This window comes from Artibeus jamaicensis, unplaced genomic scaffold (assembly GCF_021234435.1).
Source record: "Artibeus jamaicensis isolate MK-2021 breed Jamaican fruit bat unplaced genomic scaffold, CSHL_Jam_final scaffold_1964, whole genome shotgun sequence".
In the NCBI taxonomy this organism is placed as follows: domain Eukaryota; kingdom Metazoa; phylum Chordata; class Mammalia; order Chiroptera; family Phyllostomidae; genus Artibeus; species Artibeus jamaicensis.
Genome location: NW_026522030.1, coordinates 64,300,690 through 64,325,311, shown reverse-complemented (window position 1 = coordinate 64,325,311; position 24,622 = coordinate 64,300,690). Strand labels below are relative to the sequence as shown.

At 36.7% G+C, this 24,622-nt stretch overlaps 1 protein-coding gene and 1 non-coding gene across 2 annotated transcripts in view; both read left to right on the top strand.

Annotated features, from left to right (window-relative positions):
- The window catches only part of LINGO2 (leucine rich repeat and Ig domain containing 2), a 532,972-nt gene that overhangs the window by 327,176 nt on the left and 181,174 nt on the right, over positions 1-24,622 (top strand). The window lies entirely within an intron of this gene.
- On the top strand, positions 15,974-16,080 carry LOC119040900 (U6 spliceosomal RNA). Its single transcript, XR_005080939.2, has one exon. It is a non-coding gene; the product is annotated as a U6 spliceosomal RNA (small nuclear RNA).

The following is a 24,622-nucleotide window of genomic DNA, read 5'->3' as shown; positions in this document are numbered from 1 at the left end:
GGGAACAAACTACTTTACTTGAGAAATTTTACTGACAATTTAGTTTTATAGATAAGAATAAACTTATAATTATAGAACTTAAAGCCTCTATGTTAGAAATCATTTCACTCAATAGAAGTATTTATAGACTTATATGAAAGCATTTATATTTTTATCTTAACCATGCCCTCTGTGTCCTTCTGCATTTGAATGGAACATTGTGTTGATGCAAAAGGATAAAATTCTGTGGGGCCCAGGGCTGATTTGAGAACCTGGACCCATTGGAGAGAACAAAACTGGAAGATTGAGTGACATCAAACACTGTTCAGGGACACAGATGTCCAAAATGCTTGGCAGGGAATAAAAAAAAAAACAGTGAAATCCTGGTGAACCAGAGGGTAATAAATTGGAATAAGGAGCCCAGAGTCAGAAGTCAGTGTGGTGCCTGCATGTAGTTCATTTCTCCAGCCAGTAACTATTGTTTGGTGTTGCCATGCACTGGAGATAGACTAATAAACAAAATGAGAAGAACATACCTGTCTTTAGAAGCTATCATTAACTAGTCAGTGAATAAATAAATGGCTGTAGAATGAATTAATTAACAATGAACATTTGCAAAGTATCAAATCACAGGTGAAGAGCAAAAGTAAAAGATAAGCTAAGGGTGGAACAGAAAAGACAGAGATTCTGACTTTTGTGTTTTAATGGGACAACCTGGATTTGTGAGTAGAGCCTGATATGAAGAAACAGAAAGGTAGCAAATGATCAAAATAAAATTTTGTCCCCGTTACTGGATATAGGTGAGGCAATAAATAATTTGACAACCGGAAATTATTTTTTCAGTTTTCCTGTTTTCTCTTAATTTATTTTTAATATGATAGGTCTGAGAGGTCATCATTCTGTTTAATGAGTGGACGCTCACAGAAAATCACTGTAGTCCAGAGATCTCTCAATATGTCACACAAGATGGGTCTCAACTCTACTGGAGTCCAATAGACATGCTCATTTCAGTAGACCTTTCTTGCCTCTTCAGACCTTAGACAATGATCCTCTCAATTTAGTGTTCTATAGTCACCGATTTTCTTTACACAGTTGCTATAGATTTCCTTTTTTATTAAGCATATTGGAGGTGACATTGATCAACAAGATCATATAGGTTTCAAAAGTACTTTGCATTGGGTGTCCACCCACCCAAAGTCAAACCATCTTCTCTCACGATATGTTTGGCCCCCTTTACCCTTTACCACCACCTGCTTTTATAAAGCAGAACTTCCCAGGCAATCATAATATGTCAGCAATCATGGGAACCAGGAACTCATGGTCAGGGAGTCTGAGTTATGAATGTGCAGTCAGTTATCTCTGCTAAACAGACTTATATCACCTTTCATAGTTTAAAAAAATGCTACCACACACTGTGGGTAATAGGTTACTTCATAAGAGAGGGCAAATAAACTATATACAATTATAGCAAATATTCTTAGTTACCTGAAGCTTATTTAAAACAATTGCCATTGTTTTTATTTAGCTAGAGAATCAGGTAAAGGAAGAAACCTACCACTCAGTTCTTGGTTGATTAGACTTGCAAATAATCCCAGAAAATCCCAGAAGTCCATTTAAAAATTTTAAATTTTATTTGTACTTTTTAAATTAATATTTTTCTAATGTTCAGGTATTAAAATCATGAATTAATTATCCAAGAGAAAAGGAACTTTGCACATAGGTTCTTTAAAATCTGTTTGAAACAAAGAACTACTTAATTTTTTTAATCTAAAGAAATCTTTACTTTAAAATATGCCATTACATAGTTTCAGCATCTTCATTCTCAATGGAGTTACCTCAAATATTTATAATACTTTTGGGAAAATATTGTGCAAATCATTTCTTCAAATAATTTGTAAAACAAAATAAAAACTTTCTATTATATATGATTTTGCAATCCAGATAACAAAATAAGAAAATATTTTTAATCGCCATTGTTATATATGTGTGAAGCAGTTTGCTATTCCCTCAAATCAAGCATGAAAATGATAGATTGAGAATATAGCAGTTATTCAAGTGTGATCTTGTGAGCTTGGCTGTGGGCAACTCCTTTTAGCTTTGTTTTATTGTTCTACGCTTATTTTTCTCTTTGCTCTGATCTTTTTTATTTGTATACCACTTCATTATATAGATCTATTTTGAAATTGAAAGAATGAGGAATGATCTAAATAAATCCATATTTCTCAATCTAGTTCTTTATAAATGTTCGCAATGGAAGTGAAAATTGGAACTAGTCAATTCTTCCTCAGGGAGTACTTTGTAAAGGATGGCACCTTAGCTGCATTGCTCCTGAACAGTCAGTTTCCCTATGAGACTCATTCTTGGGAACTGCCGTACACCCACACAGGGAAGCTCTAAGTAAAAACAGCAGTTGGAAAGGCAATCCCCTCTTTCTATGCCTAGGATGGCCCTTTACCACCCCCCAAGATAGCCTGATGCATCAGCCTGTGATTGAATATATATTTATTCTGCCATTTTAATGGAGCATATTTTACAGAAAAAAACGTATCCATTCCTGCAAGTATATATTGAGCATATCTTATGTGCAAAAGTTTCAAGCAGGGAGAAGCAGAATCAATTTTGCATTTTAAAAGGATTATTCTGATCATTGAGTAGAAACTGAGGAAGAAAGTATAAGTAGACATATGTATAATTTGTTAGAATTTTTTGCAAAGAAAAAAAGAGAGCTTAAGTGAGAACATATGGGTGCTCTTAAAGGCATAACTTTTCAAGACTGAGCCTTTGATTTAGCATGTGGCTCCTCAGAGACCATGATTCCCATGACTTCTGGATTCCTGACTACATTGTGGGTTCCTGAATTTGCTGGAAATCCAAGCATAGAACAATTGTATTCTTAAAGTAAACTGATTATATTATCAAGATAAGCTGGTTACCTCAAAGCTGGAAACCATTAGTTGTCAATGGCTTACATATTTTTTCTTTCTTTAATGCTCTGAGAGTCTTAATGCTCTCAGAGAAATTATCTACAATAAACTACTAAGAAAGTACTAGTAATGAGAATTTCTGACTGGAATTCTTACAGGAAATTTTTTATCTAATAGCAGTTGCAACATATCACTTTTTTTCACTTCTGCCTTCTAGGACCTGAGGATTCAGTGGTTAAAAATAAAGTAAAATATTTCTAAAGTTTATCCTAAAAGTAAGAAATGAAATAAGATGTGGGTTTGTTTTTCAATTTTCTTCATTAGAAAAAATACTGTTTTTTATTCCAAGCTGTGTGCTCTTCCTTGTGGTCTAATATTGGGGCATTATCAGAGTGAGATTATCATCTCTGCAAATGTCAGTGGAGTGGAGCACACTGAAAGTCGGTAGGTGTTTGAAAAGGGAATGCTACAAAGTGGAAATTTATAATATTTAATTATAAATTGCACAGTATCATTCATTAGAACATAAAGGCTTTCTTTTCATTATGAAAACACAGGGATTTAATACAGGTAAAAAGTAATTTTGGTGCCCAGAAATATAATATTCTGTGAATAAAACCTCATTTTTCTCCACAACAGGAAAATAATATGCATTCTGTTCCACATCTTTGTAAATAAAAAGCCCACTCTTAGGCATGTGCCCAAGCAGACCAAATACATAAGTGGAAATACTATATTTATTCCTAGAATTTCTTTTACATTTGAATCAGTATGTGTTCATCTTTGATTTGCAACCTTTACAGATTGAAATTTGGCCCCAGAAGGGAAGAGAGTGTGCTTTATTTTAAGGAGGAAAACACTGCCTTAGTAGTTTGACCCCAAGTCTCATTTATTCTTTACGGGTGAAAAATACACAATTTGTCACAGTAATAAATATCAGGCTATAAAATTATGTTTTCGATGGAAATTTGGGTGGCCTCAGCCAACCTCACCCCTCCTCCCTTCACTGCCATGCAAAGAGCTACTATGTTCTCAACTAGAGGCACCCGCTATACAGTGATATTCGTCATGGCAACAGAATGGAGCATCGGAAGCAAGTTCAAGTCTTGACTCTACATTATTTATCGTAGGGCCTTTATTCTTTCTAAACATTATTCGTCCCATCTTAAAGATACAAATAATGCCCTGGCTGGTGTAGCTCAGTGGATTGAGCGTGGGCCTGTGAAGCAAAGGGTCGCTGGTTCGATTCCCAGTCAGGGCACATGTGTCGGTTGCAGGCCAGGTCCCCAGTGGGGGACACGTGAGAGGCAACCACACATTGATGTTTCTCTCCCACTCTTTCTCCTTCCCTTCCCCTCTCTCTAAAAATAAATAAATAAAATATTTTTTAAAGATACAAATAATAATATAAGAAATAAAAGTGTATGTGAAAATGCTTGCTAAAACTCAATTCATGAAATTGAGGTAAGTTGTATTTCAATCATATTTGCTTTCTTAAGTGAAGTTTTCTTAACCATGCTCTTCTTTTTTTCCTTCCCAGGATATAAAATCACTGTCATCTGTACTGTAGTATCCCAGTGCCCAACTATTATTTTTTAAGATTCTATTTATTTATTTTTAGACAAAAGGGAAGGGTGGTAGAAAGTGAGGGAGAGAAACACCAATGTGTGGTGCCTCTCATGTGCCCCCTACAGAGGACCTGGCCTGCAACCCAGGCATGTGCCCTGGCTGGGAATCAAACCAGTGACCCTTCGGTTTGCAGGCCAGTGCTCAATCTGCTGAGCCACACCAGTCAGGGCTGCCTAATTATTAATTTAATCACAACTAATTTAAGTGTAGATAACACTGAATAGCATAGCTCTAGTATAAAGGAATAGAGTGCTCTCCTCCTATTTCAATCTTTAAAACACAAACATTTGCATGTTTATTGTTAAACATGAGAAACTACAGAAGTGGACTAATTAGAAAGTAAGAATGCCTTGAAAATTAAAAACTACTGGGCCACTTTTAAAGAGTTATATTTTTTAAAGATACCTGACTTAATGTCAGATGCTATATTATAATTTACTTTTGACATATATCAATACATTTGTTCCTTCAAGATACAAACATTTATTGAACAGCAATAAATGCCAGATAATGTTTTAGGCTCTGGGTTATAGCAATAAATAACCTAGATAAGGTCTATCTAATTAGAAGTATTACCATTTCTACACATAGGGACCTATCTCCAGATGATAGATAGATAGATAGATAGATAGATAGATAGATAGATAGATAGATATAGATATACCATAGTGAATATATGCAATCTTCACAAATGAACATTGAGGCTATTTCCAATGCCTGGCAAGAGCAAGAAAAAAATCACAGGGAAGTCTCAGTATATAAGTCTTTCTATACTTACACAAATGTCCACTAAGTTACTAGGTCAAAATTATCAATATTTCATTAGACATTGCCAGGTTGCCTTTGAAGAGATTATGCTAATTTAAACTCCCAGATATAATTAATATCATATAAATTCTCAGATCCTTTGCTTCTGCAATTAATTGAATAGTTAGCTCTCTGATTAAATTTTTATAACTTTATTAATAATTTTGAGCATTGTCAGTCACTTATCTTTTCCTTATTGATATGTAGGCATTTGATATATTGGGTTGGCCAAAATATTTGGCTCTAGTAGTGCTTGGTTGTCTTTAACTTCATTCAATACAATTTGGTTAGAGTGTATTGTGACAGCATGCATTAAAAAAATTTAAAAAATAATCAAAATTGGTGAATTTTTGCATACCCATATTAATATTGAAGATAGAAGAAAATATGTAACACGTGTGTGATATTATGCTTCATTTTTTTCAAAAAAGGTATAAATACAACAAAAATGCAAAAAAAAAGTTTTGTGCAGTGTATGGAGAAGGTGCTGTGATTGATGGAACATGTCAAAGATGTTTATGAAGTTTCGTGCTGGAGATAGGTGGACGATGCTCCACAGTCAGGTAGACCAGTCGAAATTAGTAGTGATCAAATCAAGCCATTAACTGAGAACAATCAACATTGTACCCCCAAGGAGATAGCTGACATGCTCACAATATTCTACATCAATAAAGTTATTGGTAAAAATTTTAAATGTGTCTTTTATTTTATGGGAAAAAACTAAATGGAATTTTTGGTCAACCCAATATTATAGATATTAATTCATTGGAATGAAATAATATTCATATAACTAGAAATCAGAGTTGTTGCCTGTCAGTTTATATTATTTCATGTGAACTAATAAGGAATTTTGATTATTATTTAAATTGATCAGAGATTTTATGACTCTCAGATTTCTTTGTATTTCAAGCATTTCCTTTTCCAAGTTATATTTTTCCCCTACCTTTTATTTTTATTTTTTATATTTATGTGTTCAATTCATTCTGAATTTTGAGTAAGGAATGAAGTAAGTCTCCAACTTTGCTTGTTTCAAATTGCTTCCGATTGTCTCATCAACAATTAATAGCTAAGTATTTTTCTACCACATTAAAATGTCATTTTATACACATTAAATTCTTATATATAATATATTTGGATTTATTTTTGAGTTTTCTTCTTTTGTTTTATTAATCTGTCTATTCTTTGGCTGGAATCATACTTTATTAATCACTTTATATCTTACATTTGGTAGGTTTATTAAGCCCTTATTGCATTAAAAACGTGTGCATTATTGTATATTTATTCTTCTAAATCAATTCTAAAATAATTTTGTTGGTATTTTTATGAGAGGGAAACATTCTATTTCTAAATTATTTTAGGGAGCATTGATATTTTACAGCAATAAATCACCTGTTTCAAAAACAATATATGCCTAAGTCTAATTTATAATTTGTACAACTTCTATATTTTCTTAAGTTAATTCTCAAGAATGTTCATGGTTTTATTGTAATGGTAAAAGGATGTTTTCAGTAAGTTTTCTTATGAGTCATTGTTTAGAATATAAAAAATCTTTAACAAGGTCTATTAAATTCTAAATGATTTAATTGGTTTGGGTTTTCCAGTTACAATCCTGTTAATTTCAAATGATTATAGTATTTTCTTCTTTACATACTCATAGTACTGTTGGTATATACAGAATAATATTAAATAACCCTGTTGATAAAAGATATTCTTAAGAAACTACAGAAATGGACTAATTTATTTCAGAAAATGCTGAGGTCACTGTGGATGGTAGGTAGGTTGATTACGTGGGAATTGTTGATATTTCTTCTCCTTCTTAATCCTGATGCATCTTGATGGCAGGGATTGTTGAGGAAAGAGGTCCAGGCATGGAAACGACTCTATATGACTATCCAAGCAGTTAAAGACTGACTGTTCACTCCTGGTCTGTGGGCAGTTACATTTGAAGGGGGTTGATTGTCATATATTTGGCACCTTAGAAACAATGAGGGCTGTGAGCTCCTGTTGTGAATGGCACATACAAGGGGCTGAGTGGGGACAGAGCTTTCTCTTGAGATTTGATTTAAAAATAAAAATGAAATGTTGCTTATTAAATCATTTTTGACAGTACCATACAACTTTCTCCCTTCCCATCTGTCTGCTCAACAAAGACAGAGAGAGCAGGGCTAACCTCAGCGCAGAACAAGTCAGTCAAATGTCCTCAGGCCTAGTGTGGGGGTAAGAAAGGTTCTTTTTTAGAAAGGACTTTGATAAGCAATTTTGGTATTGAGCATGGGAGAGAATAAAGTAGTTTTTGCCACACTTGTGGAAGCTATTCATGGAAAAAATGAGAGAAGAAAGAAATTTTTAAGATAAAATTATATTAAAATATTTAAGGAATGCATAAGACTGGGGACTTCAAGATTCTGTGTTCAAATTTTTACATGTTGTAAGGAGGGGGATGGATTTGTGGGAAAGGAGTAAGAAAAAAATTAACACAGTTTGCTCAAATATGGAGCAAAAGTTTTTCCAAGTATTCACAACAATAGGTCTGAAGCACATCTCAGAATAGAATTAGAATACAGATATCAAGTCCTAACTAATTGTACATCAAATTCCATTCTTTAAAAAAAAAACATGATAAATGTGGTAGTCTTGGAAAAAGCAATTTGATGTTCTTAGGAAATACTATATAAACATATTATTTTGTAGGCTACTTCATAATCTGCAGAATTAGAAAATTGCTTAATATTTCCCAGGTATTCAGCTGAATCCGTAGTACCTCATAGTGTAGGCCAGGGATGTCAAACTCATTTTTACTGGGGGCCACATCAGCCTTTCTGTTGCATTCAAAGGGTCAAATGTAGTTTTAGGTCTGTATAAATGTAACTACTCCTTAATAGTTAAGCAAGAGCTCAGTGCTGTCGATGAGTAGAAACAAGGTGCTGGGCCAGATCAAACAAGGTGGAGGGCTGGATTCGGCTTGCAGGCCTTGTGTTTGCCACCTCTGGAGTAGGCTATAAATGAGGTGCTGTTTTTAAAACTCTCCATAGTTATTACTGCATCCTCTCTCTCAACTCTCACCTTCTTCCCCAGTAACTCCCAATATTCTCTAGTAATTGTTGGGGGTTTCTCATATCCCTTCTTCTTGAAATCAGGTAAGAGCAGAGTACCTTGTTCTATGAGCTAATAATTCTAGTTCAGAGAAAATTGCAAAGATACAATGAAGGAGAAGAGAAGGTGGTATCCCATGATGTTTGGATGGTCTCCTTCATGGCCCAATAATTTCTGACACTTGTTTCTGTCCCTATTCCTCACTGTGTTCATTTCTTTCAGAGGGCTGTTTAGCTGGGTATTGAAATCTCACCTTTCAAAGATCTCTAATGCATAATATTCTGGCCACCGGGCTATGTTAGTTACAGGAGTCTATCAGTTTTTTTAACTTTGATTCAACTCAAGCCCACACTGATAATTCTTTATTATCTTCTTTTTCTACTTGCTCAATCCCCAAATGCTTGATTGTATACTGTCTTGCATAAGCTTCAAATTGTCTTTGTTACTCATGTTTGTCAAGCCAGACTAGAAAACCTTCCTCATAGGCAAGAGTCTTGACTTCTGATGTTGTTGTTGTTTGGTATTACTACCTCCCTTTACCCAGCCCCCAGCCCCAGCACTTAGCAGAAGCTTAACCTTCAAGTCAGGTAGGCTTTAGGCAACTGTTGGGGAACTGAACCGAATGTACTTAGGAGATAAATTATACCACTTATTGTTCTGATTCCCCCAGAGCTGAAATTGACCGTTTGAAAAGCTTACATATCGAAACCCTTAATCCTGAAATTATGGATGTTGTTACATGAATTCTTGGAACCATAACAATCTCAGTAGTACTTTTTGAAACCCCTTATTCTCAGACTCTGGCTTTGGAAGATTGTTCCAGTGGATTTGTATGGATCCCAGGAATGTGTATCTTTAACACACATCCCAAGGTTTGTAGCCAAGCTGGAGAAACATTGTACTAGGTAAACTAAACCTACCTCTAGGAAGTCTTGAAAAAAATATTTTCTCATTCATAATTATATATGACATTTACAACCAAACTCACAGGAAATAGCAGATATTTCTATACTACAAGACCTTTTATGAAGTTATTAATGGACTTTAAAAATCAATGAATTTTCAGAGGGTTTTAAGTTAATTTTATATTTTTCTTTCTATCCATCCATCTACCTTTTTCTATCCATCTATTTGTCTGCCTACCTACTCAGCTTTTTATTTATTAGCACCCTATGTATCCATTATTAACTTTGTTAATTTAAGGCAATCTTAAATTATGCATATGCTATAGCAAAAAGTCACAACCAAAATTATCATAAAAATGAACTTGACTCAAAAGTTTTAAGTATTATCTCTTATTTCACTGAGTTTTTCTTTTCTGAATTAAAATGTGCCTTCGGTATCTGAGTTCTTTGTTGTCCCTCTTCTGAGTAACTTGAGTAATCTAATGGATAGATCTTATGATTAGAAGTATGTACCTGCTCTTTACTCTAAAGCTTCATTTTCATCACCAAGCTTTTTATTTGTATGCATTAGTTCTATACTAAACATCTCTTTCTCTTGATGTTTATCTTTCACAGGTAAAACTAACCTGAAAACCTTTTGAGTCATTACTCAGTCTACATTGCAAATGTTAAACAATTTCATTTGCTAGTTCATCTTTCTATTTCCTTCATGCACTTAAGCCTGTTTACTCATTTATCTGCTCTTTTCAATTTATTTCACTGTGATCTTCTGTTACTTGAAACTAAAGAGATGTTGTTTTATTAGACTTCCCTATCAATGGGATTATCAACTTCAAGGTGTGAAATATCTGGAACTGGTCAAATTGAAATCTACCTAAATAGATTTTCAGTAATAAAACTCCATATAAACCAGATAAAATATTATTAATTTATAAGGAGAATTAAGACTGCCAACTGAACTACAATTCTTAGATCATCTGGTCAGCACACCCACTTTGTTTAGGAAAATGGGAATAAAAAGGTAAAGTAGACACTTACTGAGCAGGGAACTAGATAAACAGAATTATCGGTGATCTAAAGGACCGATGTCTTTGTCCTAGCTGATGGAATCATCAGTTCTTGGAGATATTGCTACCAATCAAATCAAAATCCTCAAGACAGAAAGAGAATCATCAGACAATTCTCTCCTTAAGTTAATTCTAGCCATTCATTAATAAATTAAAATCCCCTTCACTTTGTTTCATTGGCTTGATCTTTCTGCAGACATATAAATGGATAAGGTGTTTGCTTTCTTTGACATTAACCATCTTATCCTACCTTTGTTTTCTGATCCAGACCCTTTGCTATATACATGAAACATATTATGTTGTCTAACCCTGAACAACAGCACTAGGAGGCCTTTTGAGAACAATTAGGTCAGAAATGTTAAGCTATTCACCCAATGCCACCAGGTAATACAGGCTTCCTGCACTAGGTGAATGTTCTAAAACTCATTCTTATCAGTGTACCAGCTGCTGGTGGTGGTGTGAGAGGCTGCGTTCTGCTTCAGTGACTTTTTTTTGAAGACTTTCAATGTGTTTTTCCATTACATGATAGGTGATTTACAAGCAAACCTGCTCACACCATGCTGAGTGTTCAGCAGTTTTTGACCAAAAACAGCATGAGCCTGTGCCCCACCCTCCCTATTCACCAGATCTCACCCAGAGCAATTTTTTGTTGTTTACCCCAATGAAAGAAGTCTTCAAAGGGAAACATTTTGCCAACGTGAAAGAGGTGAAACAAACAAACGAAAACAGCAGAAGCACTAAGAGGCATCAAAGTGGACAAGTTCAAAAACTGGTTTTGAGCAGTGAAAAAAATGGCTTGATAACTGTAGTGCATCAAAGGAAAAGTACTTTGAAGGTGACTGAAATTTATGTTACTTTTTTAAAATTTTTTTATTTAATTATTTTTCAAGTACAGTTTTCTGTGTTTTACTCCCATCCCACCCCACCCCCCAGTGCTCCCCACCTCCCTCCCATTTCCACCCCCCTCAGTTGTTGTCCATGTGTCCTTTATCCTAGTTCCTGTAAATCCTTCCCCTTTTCCCCCCTGAAATTCCCTCCCCTCTCCCCTCTGGTCGCTCAAGGTGACTGAAATTTAAACAGATAAGAATAAATACACAATTCTTTATAAATAAATTCCAGGCTTTTTTGTGTCCCTCCTCATATATGGTAATACAGTATGGTATGTAACTTCAATTACCAAAGAGGAAGAAAATAAACCTGAATCAGTTTCAGAGAAAAAAATCTAGTCTTGTGCAGGAAAAGTAGAAAGTTGGACAACAAAGGCAGTTTCTATTAGTAACCCATCTATATATTTCTTTTTGGTTTCATGGCAACCTGGAAATATGCTGAAATGTATCTATTTTCTCCTTACAATTTTCTGGTAAGAATACTACTTGGTTAACAATTCTAGCTCAGGATTGTACTTGAAAATGAAATACCATTATATGCATAGACTGACATGAGGAGATTGGAAAGCATTTCATTGTGCAATCAAGTCTTCAGAAGTTAGTAACATAAATCAATACAAAATTACTCTTGTGTTACTTATGTATTACATAGTAAAGTATTAAGGTTTTCGAGTAGACATTTACTTTGTGTGGGTTTTCCCAAGCATTGCAGGACACTGAGCATCCCTAGCTCCTGGCTACTAGTAAATACATCCTGCAAACTTGTGACAACCCATGTCCTTGAACCACATTTGCAAATACCCCTACCATGGGTAGGCAGTTCTGCACCCAGCTGACAACCACTGAAAGGAGGCAGAAGCATAATTAATAAAGGGCACATTTCCAATAATTCAAAAGTGATAAGCCAGGCCCATAGTTTTAGAAATATTAGTAAATGCTTTTTCTGTTTTCCAACTCCAGCTAATATTATGATAGATAAGTTAACCTTTCTCTAATCAGCTAACAAGAACTTCCTTTTCACATTCATGCTGAATAGCCAAGGCAATTTTTTTTATGCTAGGATACTAAATCAAATGTTAATTTACATTACTGGGTTTTGGACTCAAGATTATATGTTTCCAATATGAGCTCTAACTTGATATTGTTGATGATTGATGGTTATATTAATTATATTTCAGAATAAATAAACTGGCAAAGAACACTTTTCATTTACTTCAGAAAATAATCGTGATTTTTTTGCAATGTGTCCAAACCCTATAAAGTATTATAGATAAATACATGAGTAAGAATTACTCTTTTTTTCATGGAGCTTAAAACATAGTATGGACAGTAGAATATTAACCAAATAATAAGATAGTTTGCTAAATAATATAGAAAATATGTGTATAAAATATGATGAAGAAGTTCAAGGAGCAGTGATAACTCTGTCTGTGAAGTTAAATAGAATTTCCAAGATATTTAAGTTTGGACTTGACACATGAGAAGTTTGCCAGATGGAAAATGGCTTTCTGTGAGAGAGAACTTGATGGGCAAAGGCACAGAGGTAGTAATAGCAGTAGTTTCATGGATGGAATAGAAAGAGATGACAAAAATGATATTTAAATGGTGAGTGTTTATTAAACAAATAAACAGTAGGAAGAATGGCTTTGGTAAATATGAAGCCTGTTGAGGAATTTTAAGTGACAGTGACTTAATTAGTTTTTCAAGTGACTTAATTAGTTTTCAAACTTTATATTACTCTATCACACACATTAATCATATCTGGTTCACTCAATAAACACCTATGAGTTTCTGTTACAGACTAAGCTTTTCATTTTCTTGGAAATTTGTGAAAAGTGTTTCTGGTTGCCTGTGGTCAGATTGCCCTGGCCCCCTTAGGCTCATTGCCTATGGAGAATATTAAGGAGTTTTTCACAGTAGCACAAAGTTCTATTTCCTTCTGTCTTGTAATATCTGCTAGTTTTAAGTCCAACTTTTTAGATCTTTAAGATTTAGATATTCTTAACTGAAACATTTAGATTTTGTTTTGGGGAACCAAGGTTACCTTTCTATAATTGTAGACATCTTCACGCACACCATTTTTGTGTAAAAACAATTTTTACTTCATAGACATTTCAAGAAATTTAAGAGAAGTGCTTGTAAAGTCAATTGAACGGTATGGGATACTTTCAGTTACTAGGCACATGACTACCTTTATTCAACTGCATTAATAAATGAGTTGAAAAGTCCTTTGGATAACTCAGAGTAATCTAATTTTATCTTTTACCCTGAAAATGGAAACATAGATATCTCTAAGCTTGTATTTTCACTTTCCCCTATTTTAAAACTTTGTGACTCTTTGAGATGTGTGTGTGTTAGAAATTGAGAAAGGTATTTTACAAGCAATCTCTGTACACCTTTCTGATAATAAAATTTTATATTTTAAAATTAACTCTCATGGTAGGAAAAATAAATAAATTCAGTGAAGAGCCAAATAAAGAATCTAAGCTTTTCTATTGTTAACCATTGAAAATACTTTACTTTCTGCCCTTTAGTTTATATCTACATTTCTCTTATCAGTTTTTTTATTTTATTTATTTTCCCATGTATTTCCTTCCTTACTTAGTTTTTTTTTTTTAGTTTATTTTTTAAAGAGAGAGAAAGGAAGGAGAAAAAGAGTGAGAGAAACATTGATTGGTTGCCTCCTGCACACCCCCAAACGTGCAACCCCAGCATGTGTCCTGACTGGGAACTGAACTGGTGATCTCTTGGTTCACAAGCCAGGGCTCACTCCACTGAGCCACACCAGCCACGGGTTTTATGAGTTTTGAATTCTACATTTGTGCTCTAGTGAATATCTAGTACTGCAGCTGATATACCTGGCTAGTGTCATAATTGGATGAAGCAAAAGTGAATACCTTTTAAAAAAGATAGGTTGGACTCAGATAACTTGAGTTAAGGAGACCTTATTCCAAATACTTATGTATGTACCCATTGTGTGTGTATTTGTGTGCATGCATGTGTGTGTGTATATTTGGTGCATAATTCCACTTCCTATGATAACAACTATGCTGCACACTACCAAAAATGCACTAACCACTTCTCCAGGAGAGGAAGTGAAGTCCATGAATAATTTCCTTTTTACTCTTTGATATTTCATAACTTAAATATTATGATGTAAAACTAAGAATACTTAAACAGTATGACATACATGTTATGTTACATGATGAAATAAGAGAAAGAAGAGAACAGATTATATATGCACTCTAATAAAATAAGGGAGAAATGTCATGGCAGTTACAGTTCTTGATAGCATAGTTGGTATTTATAAATATCTCCTCTACTGTCCATTCTGTAGCCCCCTTTGCCTTCAGCAAGCACCTCAGCTGGTCATTGTTTTTTATCTTGGTGGAATGACTCACCCCTTCACTCCTGAGGGCCATTCACATTCCTGCCTGTTTGTTGTGATTTTCCATTGACCTTAATTATAGGGGATAGTTATATTGGGAGATTGGGAAATGACCTAATGGATATTCCAGACATACTCTTCTCTACCTGGATTGTAGAGTAATAGTCCAATATCCCACTGGGGGTCAAGATGAATTGTTCCAGCCACCACAGTAACTCTCTTATTCTCCTATGAAGAGGCGAGAGTCCAAACTGGCCAGGTAGTAGCTTTACTGGCCCATTCTATAAAGTCAATGTATCTCCTACTGAAAGCATTCTTCCTTTTGGAACTAAGACTTCTAGGCCAGCAGGGCATCAAGTCACAGGAACAGGAGATAAAAATCTTACTAGTGAGTCACTAGAGGTAAGAGGGAGTGGTGTCACTTCCATTTCTACTCCTGGATTCCTGACTTTATGAGTTCTGCCTGTGGGAGAAATGTTACCATAAAATTGGACACTGATTCAAAGCATATACAACCTTCTAAAGAACCTTCCTCTAGCCCTGCAAGATACTGCCAACTAGCTGGCACTACTATTATGGAATTTTCAACAGACAATTCTACCATTCTGTCTAGCCATCTGCTTTCAGGATGGTGAGGAACATGGTAAGACCAGTGAATTCCATGAAAACAGGCTCACTGCCACACTTCTTTTGCTGTGAACTGAGTTCCTTGACCAGGAGCAATACTGTGTAAAATATTGTGATGGTGAATAAGGCATTCTCTAAGTCCACAGAAGGTAGTATTAGCAGAAACTTAGTATGTTGAAAAGACATTTATTTCCAGAGTATCTGTTCCAGTGACAACAAAACACTGCCTCTTCCATGATGGAAGTTGTCATTGACCTGCCACTAGGTAGCTGGAAGATTAACCCAGGGAATGGTGCCATTTTGGGGACTTAGTGTTGTTCTCTGCTGCTGGTAGATTGAGCACTCAGTGGTGGCCATAGCCAAGTAAGCCTTGGCAAATGGAAGTCCACATTGCTAAGCTGGTATAAACTCCATCCTGCCTCATGGCCACTTTGTCCATGGGCCCATTGTGAGATGAGAGGAATGGCTAGGGAAAGAGGCTGATTGGTATCCACAGAACAGGTCATCCTATCCTCTTGATCATAGTATTATCCTGTATCTGTAGGGGATATGTTCCAAGACTCCCAATGGATGCCTGAAACTGTGGGTGGTACCAAATCCTATGTATACTATGTTTTTTCCTATACATACATACCTATGATAAAATTTAATTTATAAATTAGGCACAGTGCTTGCTTCAGCAGCACATATGTTAAAATTGGAATGATAAAGAGAAGATTAACATGGCCCCTGTGCAAGGATGACATGCAAATTTGTGAAGTGTTCTCCATAAATTGAGCACAATAAGAGATGAACAATAATAACTAATAATAAAATAAAACAATTATAACAGTATATTGTAATAAGTTATGTGAGGGCGGTCTCTTTTTCTCTCAGCAAATTAGTACAATTTTCTCTTCTTTACAATTTAATGAATAAAAGATTTGCTCTTATTGTAGATCTTAGCAACATCAGTATTTTTTTCTTATTAAGTGTAGAACTTTCAACTATTTACTTGAAGGATGCATTTTATTGCTTCTCTTTTGCATATCTAAGTTATAAACATTACTGTTCTTGCATTTTAGGCTCATTATTAAGAAAAATAAGGGTTTTCTGAACACAAATACTGCAATCCAATAACAGTAGTTCTGATGACAGAGACAGCTACTGAGTGGTTATTAGTAGGTGGGTATTATGTAAGTGTGGAAATGTTGAACAAAAAAAAATTATTCATGTCCTGAGACACAGTGATACAGCACAAGATTTCATTATACTTACTCATAAAGACAGACCACTCAAAATTTATGAATTGTTGATTTCTGGAAATTTCCACTTAATAGTTTCAGAGATGGTTGACCATGGGCAGATGAAACTATGAAAGCTAAATCCGTGGACAAGGAGGGACTGCTGTATTGAATTCCTCCTCTGCTGAAGTTATGCTTTGTGAGCATTCACAGGGACACAAATATCTTCCTGTTTCCTACCCATCCAGAGAGACCTAGCCATATACCTTTCCCCCAAATTTATTCATCACCAAATTTCCAACCATGTACCTTTCCAGTCCCTGATCATCTAGCCAAACCATCAGCCATAGCCTGTGAATGTGTTACACATCTTGACATTTCTCCTGAGCAAAGTGAATAACCAGGGCTCAAAGTTCTACACACTGGGAGGATTACCACTGTTCTTCAGGAATGTTCTAGAAAAGGGCTCTGGTGCCACAGCTGTATGCATTGAGGTGGTGTCTTCATAGTTTGCAAACTATCTGTAAACTAGGCCTAAGCCTTCTCTTTCCCTATCAGGTACGAACTTGGCATGAGGCTATAGGGGCAGACTGGGAGAGAGAAAATAGGATATCAGGAGTAGGAACCATGAGCATTTGGGCTACTCCTTCATGTAACTTGTGCTTTCAGGGCCTTTTGGACTTGATTGTGCATATACCAAATTCCATTTTCTGATGGAGTGTTGCTCTATCCACATAACTTTATGGTTGGTGGGTCAAATGACAACCAATTCCTGATGGCTCAAGTTTTATGGTAACTTGGCCGTGGTGGTTAAGGTTCAGTTTCTATTAAGGCCCAGCAGCAGACCAAGAGTTGTGTCTCAAAAGGAGAGTAGTTGTCCACAAAGGATGGCAGGACTTTGATACAAAATCCTAAGGACCTGAACTGTGAATCACTTACAGGAGCCTCAAAGTTTCTAAATAGCATTGCCATCTGCCACTGAAACTTCATGCACCATTGGATCTACTGGATCAAATGGCTCAAGTAGCAGAACAGCATACCCAGCATTCTGGACCTATTACAGAGTCTTTTCTTGTTCTAGGTCCCAGTTAATACTGGCAGCTTTTTAGATGACTTGGTAAATAGCCTAGAGAAATGCTTTCAAATGAGGATGTATTGCTTCTAAAATTCAAAAAGGCCTACCAGGCACTCTGCCTCTTTTTATTTCCTGGTTGTAGGAGGGGCCAGATGCAACAACCTATCCTTCTGCTTAGGAGAAATACCTCAATATTTCTCATGACACTGGATCCCTAGAATTTTAATTGAGATACAAATTCCCTGAATTTTTGTCACCTTTATTACCACCTTCTAAACACAAATATCTTGCCAGTAAGTCTTGAGTAGTTGCTGATCCTTGCTCCACGTAATGATTCATTGTCATATCCTATGGAAAGTATCCCTGTAAACTAAATTATGACATAGGGTTGGAGCATTGCTATATCACTTAAGATAGTGGAATTGCAATGCTGGTCTTGCCAACTGAAACCAGATGCCTTCTGGTGGCCCTTATTGATAAGTATGGACAGGAAATCTTTTATCAGATCAATAGCTATGTACTAAGTATCAAGGGATGTGTTAATTTGCCCAAACAAAGGAACCACCTCTGGTATAGCAGAGCTACAAATGAAGTCATCACCTGGTTAAGTTCATGATAATCTAGTGTCATTCTCCAAGATCTACCTGTCTTATATAGAAACCAAATAGAAGGACTGAATTGGATGTAGTGGGAATCCCCACACTTGCATCCCTCAAGTCCTGGATGATAGCACTAACCTCTGAAATCCTAGAAATAGAGTATTACTTATGTTTTAATATTTTCCTAGATAAAAGTAATTCTAGTGGTATCTACTTGGTCTTTCCTACCATGATAGCCCTCACTCCATAGGTCAGGGAACAAATATGGGGGTTTTTGCCAGCTTCTAAATATGTATAGTCCAGTTATACATTTCAGAATTGGGAAAAATAACCACAGAGTGGGTTTGAGGACTCTCTGGGCCCACTGTGAGATGAACCTAAGCTAAAATTCTATTGGTCACCTATCCTCCATAAGCTCCTACTCTGACAGGTGGGCCCCAGGGATGTTGTGGGTCTCCTGGAGTTAATGTCAGTTTAGAGCTAGTGTCCAGTCGTCCCCTAAAAGTCCAATTATCTCCTTTTTCTCAGTCCACAGTTACCTTGGCAAAGGCTGCAGGTACATTTGAGGAAGGCTGAAAGAAAGATTGACAATATTCTTTTGGGTAGTGTACTGAGGTCTTTTCTGAAGGGGACCTTCCCTCATTTGAAAGACTTTTGGGTCTGCAGATTGGCTCAATTCTGGGAATTGATTGAGGGGCTGTGACTTACTTTTCATAATTCAGAGTAGACTTTTGTTTGTTTAACATAGAATATTTCTGCTTATGCAAATCAAGTGAGGATTTAGTATGCTTCTTATCTATTTCACTCCTAGGGCTAGATTGGTGCTTTGACTTTGCTGTCTGTTCCAGTACCTATGTTCACTTGGCTTCAGGCAGTTCAGTGCTATCATTTGGCTCCTCCCACCCCAGGATTCAATTACAGCCATTGCATTTAAATTTCCCAATTCAGTGCTTTAGTTTCCACTGGCCTACATAGAATAATGATCCCTGAGCTCTTTAAAAATACCAAGGCTCTGCTCACAGATTCATTACCTTCTAGCAGTGGCAAGAGAGGTAAAGTCTACTGAACACTTCCAGTGCAGATGATGTGGTTTTACATGACGAATGCACTCTAACATTCTAATCTCCATAAGTCTTTGAATCCCTTCCTCTACCAAGGTAGGTCTGGCAGTTCTAATTTATTCACTGTGGGTCACCTTTTGGTCCCTATTACAGCCAATCAACCACATTGTTAGAACCCTTCCTAACTCCCTGAGCTGCAACTTTAAGTGCAAAATCTCTGCTTAATGCAGTTACTGGGTAGACCAAAGTCAAGGGGCTCTCTCCTTTGTTCTTATCTTTCTCTCCAGAGAAAAATTCAAGCAAGAGACATGTGTAGTGGAAAAGAGATCATGAGTTTATTTATGAAATATAGAGAAAAAATAAGGTATTAGTAAGTTTGTTAGTAAGATTGTTCTTAGTAGCACCTGGCTACTTGAGTGGGCACTCAGCTAATCTTCGTGTCCGAATATTGAGTTCAAGGGTTACACACTTTAGTCAGTTTCTAGGTTCCACCTTCCTCTCTCCCTTCCAGACCTTGTGACAGTTACAAAGGCTTTCTTTCCCAGCTAGTGAAAACGATGTACACAGAATTTCAAGGGCTCCCCTCCTTCTACACTGTCATATTTTTACTCATGATGTTTGTAATGCCTGGCAATCTTATCAGACTGTGCTCAGGACCGCTAGGTCAATAGGTAAGACATGCTTCCCTTTAGTTTCTATCCTCCAGTTTTAAGTGCTTTATTAGATTGTAACTGTGGGGGCCCTGCTTTATTTCCCCTCCAGCCACTCATTCCTAGCTACTACTTAAGAAATCCATATTAATTAGTTCATCCAGATTCAACTGTACATTTCTTTCACCATTATTTTACAACCTTAATATTATTACACATGTACTCCAGATTTCTCTCTATAAAACTGAAACATAAATGATTTATTTGGAGAATAGAGTACGTCCTCATGAGCCACACTTTGTACCTCACCTTTAGGACTTGAATCTAGTTATAGGTCAAGAAGCAAAAATGGCTGGTGAATGTGGATCCTGAGGGGAATGAGCTTTGTCTTGCATGGCAACTGCCTTAGGTGAGGACATTACAATTTCCTCAGGCAGTGCAGAGTTAATCCCATTAGGTAGAACTGGAGCAGCTACTACCACTAAGGCTGGGGAGGTCACTTCTGCTGGATGTAGCGAGGCTACTGGGGATGGAAAGACCTCTTTTGCTCATTAAGATTCATCGTAATGTTAAGGTGAGAAACATTCAAACCTTTAGAAAATTTTGGTAAGAGTTTGAGCCAAACTGATAATGAAAGGTCTCAAATACTTCTGAGAATAACATTTTTTCAGGTTTTTTTATTCATTTAAAATTAAGGAGAGGAGTAAAGAAGATTACACAAAGGTGGGAGAAAGCAAGGCAGAGATTGGATTACAAAATCATTGAAAGAGTGTGTGGTCTCTTCAGGGTGGTTACCCTTTCAAGCAGAATTTTGTTTTTTCAAAGGTGTATTATGCTAGATACACAAGAACAGTGGACAGGGATTGCTTAAAAACCTTTTGTTGAATCAGTTACAGGCCTGATATGTGACTACCCACCATGATTTGCCCAGTTAAGAATTTATGGCTTATTACAGCACTCCTTTTTCATCCACAATAATTTAGGAGCTAAAGGCCCCCAGCTTCATTCCCACTCCAACTTGTAAGAATCCCCTTCTTTGCCAACCTGTGCTTCACTTTGATAGTAGACACCACCGAAGACTGGAAGTTGAACTTGCTTTGTGATTCAGCTAGTCACAGAAAGAGATTCCGCTTTTGATTTTCAACAAGCTTAGCCCTGTGGCTACATGAGATAAGAGTTTCCTTGGGGCACGCACAGAAAATTTCAGGTCATTTATGCAGGCTTGAGCTGGGATACTGAATCCCGGAACTCATTCTTTTCTTTCACCACTTTGTCCAATAACATTAGTAGCAACCAGCCGATCTCATTATATCCTTAGCTTTCTAAGGATGTTCAGATGTATTATATACACAGTAACTCAGCTCCTGGCTTCTTATAAATGATTGATTGGGTGTATCCAATGGAGATATTTGCATCCCCCTATTGCCAGATCTGCCGTGTACTGTTAGTATTGCCTTTACTACTGAAAATAGTTGTTAACATCTTTAAATCTAATCAGATTAGAGAGCCAACTGCAGAAACTTCTGAACCCAATAAGAAAAGTTATCCTTGACACATTTATCTATGTAAGTATAGATATATGTATAATTTGTGATACAATTACTAGCTTGATCAACCAAGGTATGCAAAGACCAAAAGTTTGTTATAATATTTTGGTGGAGTCTGTCAGCCTCTAAAAAGGGAAGTACTGGATATAAGTACTAATACATTAGAACTAGAAGGAATCCTAGAAGTATGTTATTTTGTCTTCCTCTAGTCACCAGATTTTATCAGGTGCTGCTATGTGCTACGTACTGGACTACACCAGCCTCTGTTTTGGGGACACCTGCATTTCTGTGAAGGGAGAACAACATCTAAGTAAACAGTGCAATTAAGAACATAATAGTGTTTGTGGTAGGGCTATGAAAGAAATTAGCAAAATGATGGAAAAGAGGACTACTAGTAAAAACCATAGATGTAGGTTGAGGGGATAGAAGTAAGACCTTTGTATGACAATATGTTGAGACTCAGCTGCAGGAAGTTCTGAAGAACCATGTTAGAAGTTGAAACAGCAATATAAACAAAGGAGTGAGGGAAGAGTTAGACTTGACATTGGTAAGAGAGTGGAGCCAATTATGCAAGATAGACCATGGTACATAATTTGAATTTTATTTTAAAACCCTCAGTAGCCATTGGAAGGTTTGAAGGATGGTAGTGATATACTCCGATTTTTTTTTTAATTTTCTTTTTTTGTTTTGAATTTTGTTTCTGAGTAGATAATAGACCCACAGGTTTGTAAATAATAGAAGTTTTGTTGTCTTTTCTCATTTCTGTCCTCTTGATTCCACCTCTCTGTTTTCCATCATGTATGTTCTTCCCTTTACTTCATTTATTCTTGCCTTTTTTCTTTAGTCATTTTATTTTTTCTTCCTTGGTGATGTATTGTAGGTAGCTTTTCAGGTTGTGCAGTTCAAGGGCTCCTCCTTCTTCTCCCCAGATTTATACTGTTTCCTTCCTGTATAACTCAGACCCTCTGAGTTTATATGTGTAGCCAGTTCTTTTTTGGCTCTCAGAACCAAGGTATCTGGTAGCTTCTACTGCCAGCTCTGCATGTCCTTGTCCCAATCCCTTCACCAGTGACAATCATGAATAGAAATATTCTTTTGGTCCAAGGTGTCAACAAACTCCAGGAGACCTTTCTGAAGGACAAAAGAGAAACATTATTTGTGTGGGTATATATGCATGCATACATACATCTATATCATATACATATATGTACGTATGTGTATATATGCATATGTATTATGCATATATATATATATGGGAGTGACTTCTCTCTCGAGTCTTCCTGGTACCATAGACACACGTGAACGAATATGAATATATGGCCGAGGCAAGATGAGATCTGTTTGGGGAGGAGGAGTGAGCTGTGGCCAGTTTCTCAGGGGAGTCAAAAGCCAGCAGCGGCCAGTTTCTCCAAGGAGAAAAAGGCCCCGAGCGCCCTCTTCCATAGCCTTTTATTAGGTTGTAATACACAGGAATACAGGGTGGCAAGGATCAAACAGTAGATAACATTTCAAAGAGATCTGAGGGCTTCAGAGTCTGAGTCAGCGTCTGTCAGGAAGAGAGTTGCAGAAACTTTGGGAGACATACTCATTTCCTCTCAGACCCTTATCATATGAATGAAAGCAACTCTTAGTAGAGCAGATTTCACATGTTTATCAGCAAGTCTTTGTGGTGCCAGATTTTTCCCCAGGACATGCTCTAGCAAGGCAAGGAGCTGCACCTCTCCCCAACAGGTATCCAGGCTTAAGAGGATTAGAGCCAGAAGCGCTTCTCCCAAAGAACATGGGGACTCTGGATTTGACAAAGCTAGGGGCCAGAGTCCATTGCTCTTTGTTGCAGCCCCCCTGAGTCCTTCCATGAAGGCCTCCCAAGTGATCAAGTCTGTCTTAGGTTGCCCCCCCGCTGTGAGGGGTCTTACCCATCATTGACTTCCAACCAAGCTTTGGGGGCAGGGAGAGAAACTGAGGCAGTGTTTGCTACCAGAGACAGGCTTTGTCTCCTGCAGCTGGCATTCCAAAGGTCGCCTCTTGGCCTTAGCCACAAGGGGTAGAGATACAATTCCTAAAATCAGGCAGAGCAGTCTACTATATATATATATATTGCAAACCAGGGAGGCACAGCTTTCCGTGCAAACTGATAATGTGCTCCATAGCAGGGGAGTTGGGGCAAAGTTTTAATGGCAAAGATGGAAAGAAGTTGACCTTTAAGGGGACTGGTTAGCAAAGGAAACAAAGCCACAAGTATGCACTATACACTTTCCTGATTGGTTAGAGCAACAGGGTTTTCCATTCAGCTCATTTAGGATCAATAGGTGGGTCAATGATTAATGTCATGAGATATGCTCAATAGCATCACCTCAGTTTCTTTGAGAGCTTACAAAATAAAGTTGTAAATCATGCCATGTTGTCAAATGGACATTATGGAGAATGAAATTCCTCTCCCATGCAGAAGTCAGAATTCACGCTGCAAAGCTGCTTGGTCACTCTAGCAGAATCAGACAAATTGTTTAAAAGTCCAAATAGTTGGCCACAAAGTTGTGAAGTTATGAATTTTTAAGTCCACAAAGGCAACCCTTCAGATGGAGGATGTGTTTGGGTAGCATTGCCTTTGAAATGCCACTGCTATTAAACACATCACCTTGGCAACTGCTCTGTAAAGCTGTTGGAACTCAATCCTGTTGATTAGAGCTCCAGCGTCAAGGTTAACTTTTGCTTTTGAAGGGATTCCTCACACTTAAGGAGTGTATTTCTGTGGTGCTTTTTGAAATCTGCTCTCTGGGTTTCCAAGCACTTTTCACGTAGCTGCTTACCCTTCCAGGGGGCTCTGCCAGATTGTAGCAGCATTTGGTAAGGTAACATATCATTTGAAGCTGTAACTTCTCTGTTTCCTAATATTTCTGGAAATTAATTCTTTTTCTTTATGTGTATTCATTTCTTTGTTCTTCTCATGCTTGGTGGCTTCCAAGAGGAGTGATGAGTTGTTCTTAGGGAAACTATAACTGTATGAGAGCTCTATAACCATGTTTATACTGATTTTTTTCGCTTTCATTTTTTTAAATGATCATTGGAGCTGCTCAGTGAAAAATGGATTGTGGAACACAAGAGTAGAAATAAGGAGAAGAATTTGAACTGACTTCAGTAGTCCAGGCTACAATAATTGTGGC